This window comes from Archocentrus centrarchus, unplaced genomic scaffold (assembly GCF_007364275.1).
Source record: "Archocentrus centrarchus isolate MPI-CPG fArcCen1 unplaced genomic scaffold, fArcCen1 scaffold_40_ctg1, whole genome shotgun sequence".
Classification (NCBI taxonomy): domain Eukaryota; kingdom Metazoa; phylum Chordata; class Actinopteri; order Cichliformes; family Cichlidae; genus Archocentrus; species Archocentrus centrarchus.
The window spans coordinates 355,408-358,481 of NW_022060266.1; positions in this window are offsets into that span (position 1 = coordinate 355,408).

The window sequence follows — 3,074 nt, forward strand, 5'->3', positions numbered from 1 at the left end:
ACACTAAACCAAAGGCAGTAACAGACAGAGCATTAAACAGCATTAAGAAAAGAGGACTGGGCCATGGCTGCTCTCACTGTCCTGGAGCTGACCAACAACAGATCATCTGCAAACTTTAAAAAGCTCCTGAGATGTTTCTGATGTGCTGCTGTTTTTAACTGTCAGCACTTCTTTGCTGCCTCACCCCCATTTCCTCAAGAGGCTTTGACTTCTGCAGGCCGCCCCTGGAAATAGGAACAACTTCTTTGCCTGATTAAATGAAGGTTATAATGACTCACTGCTCCATCTTGTGGTACAGATTGGTATTACACAGAAGTACAGCTCAGCCTCAGTTCAGCTTCAGTTTACATCTTTTTTGGACATAAAGACACAGCAGCTGCTGTTTCACATCCTGGTGATGGTTTCAGTTTATGCTGGAAGGTTTTCAGAGCAGCTGGTGTGAAATTATTTAGAGTTCTGGGAGAACCGGATTTAGGAGCAGGGATTACCACAGCAGCTTTCCATCCACTCGCTGCATGCTGTGTCTGTGAAGACTTCCTGGAACTGAAATATGTGACTCAGCTGGTGGGAGAAATATTTGAGTGAATGACTGCAGATCCTGTTGATCTATGAGTCTCTTTTCCACATTCTTTAGGTCAGAGTTAAAATGCTGATTATGTTTAAGTTTACATCAATGACTAAAATCAAAAGGATTATAAAAAGAGTCAAAGGTAACTTGGTGGGCAGATGTCTAAGACTTGGGTATCTACATCATTGTGAGTCAGCTGCATTCACAAAAATGCTGTGTTTAAATTGTAATATCTGCTCTGTACTTCCTAAATCTGTCCACTTCCTGACAACACATCCACATATTACTGTAATACAAAGAAAACACAAACTAATCAAAAGGAAACAAAGATTAAACTGGATTAAAACTAAAATTACAAAAAGAAAATAGAAAGTAATTCAAAACAAACTATAACAAATCAGACATGTTTATTGCAGTGATATAAATGGATATTAATGCCCTGCTAATATCCATAACCACAGACAGGGTCACCTGTGAGAAATTATTTGGTTTAATAATTAAACTCTAATGAGACATGATGTCTGTGAGGTTAGAAGAGGCCGCTAGGAAAGCTGCAACCTCCAAGTACCTGCAGAAAGTAACCCAAGTTCTGAAGAGTCAGCTGAATGGGAATGGTAAACGGACTAGTCCTTATATAGCGCTTTTCTACAATGAGCACCCAAAGCGCTTATACAGGAAGCGGGAAGAACAAGATCTGGGCAGTCAACAAATATGCCCTGCCAGTTGTCAAATACCCTGCTGGGATAATAAGCTGGCCAAAGGAGGAAATAGAAACCACTGAAATCAATACATGAAAGCTCCTTACCATGCATGGAGGGTTTCACCCCAAATCAAGCACGCTAACACTGTACGCTAAGCGGAAAGAAAAAGGCTGTGGACTAGTGAGTGTCAGAACCACTGTCCTAGATGATGCAACAAAGATCCATGAGTACATCAGGATGATGGCCACAAAGGATCTGGTGCTTAATGAGTTCCTCAGGGAGCAGAAACCTGAGAAAAAAAGAGGGGCAAGAACAGGAACCATCATGGAAGGACAGTCACGGCACTGGCAGATTAAAGAAATGGCTGACATAGAGAAACCCTACCAATGGCTGGACAAAGCTCGACCAACAGCACAGAGACACTAATCATGGCAGCACAGGAACAAGGGCTGAGCACAAGATTGATAGAGGCTGGGGTCTACCACACTGGGCAAGACCCCAGGTGCAGGCTGTGAAGAGATGCCCCTGGGACAATCCAGCACATAACAGCAGGGTGCAAGATGCTAACAGGCAGGGCATACATGGAACGCCATAACCAAGTGGGCAGCATAGTATACAATAACATCTGTGCCAAGTATGACCTGGAAGTCCTGAAAGGTAGTTGAGAATGACTGACCTCAGGACACATGTCCCCCCGGATGGGTGCTCTGTTAACTGCAATTTCCAATGTGTGAACTTGTTCACCCACATGGCAATAAAACCTTTATTCATTCATCTAAGATCCTGTGGGACTTTCAGATACAGACAAGCAAACCTGTGATGGATAACCAACCAGACATTGTAGTGGTGGACGTAGTGTAGTGGTGGTCGTAGTGATAGACGTTGCAATACCAAGTGACGGGAACATCAAGAAGCACTTCACTCTCAGACTGCTGGCTTACTTGTGGTTCCTAGGATACTTAAGAGTAGAATGGGAGGCAGAGCCTTCAGCTTTCAGGCCCCTCTTCTGTGGAACCAGCTCCCAGCTTGGATTCAGGAGACAGACACCCTCTCTATTTTTAAGATTAGGCTTAAAACTTTCCTTTATGATCAAGCTTATAGTTAGGGCTGGATCAGGTGACCCTGAACCCTCCCTTAGTTATGCTGCTATAGTCCTAGGCTGATGGAGTGTTCTCATAATGCACTGTTTGTTTTTATTCGCCTTATTTACTTTGTTTATACTCCACTCTGCATTTAATCATTAATTATTAATAATCTCTGGCTCTCTTCCACAGCATGTTTTTTTTCTCTCCCCTCAGCCCCCCTCACAGCAGATGACCCCCCCTCCCTGAGCCTGGTTCTGCTGGAGGTTTCTTCCTGTTAAAGGGAGTTTTTCCTTTCCACTGTCACCAAGTGCTGCTCATAGGGGGTCGTTTTGACTGTTGGGTTTTCTCTGTATTATTGTAGGGTCTTTACCCACAATACAAAGCGCCTTGAGGTGACTGTTTGTTGTGATTTGGCGCTATATAAATAAAATTGAACTGAATTGAACTGAAGGAACACAAGAAAGCGCTCAGAGAGGAGCTAGAAAGGATGTGGAAGGTGAAGGTAAAAGTGGTTCCCATTATTGGATCACTCAGGGCAGTGACCCCCAACCTAGGAGAATGACTCCAGCAGGTTCCAGAAACGACATCTGAGATTTCTGTCCAGAACAGAGCAGTCCTGGGAACAACTAAGATACTGAGCAGGACCCTCAAGCTCCCAGGCCTATGGTAGAGGACCCAAGCTTGGGGGACAAAGACATCCCACAGGGCAAGCTGGGATTT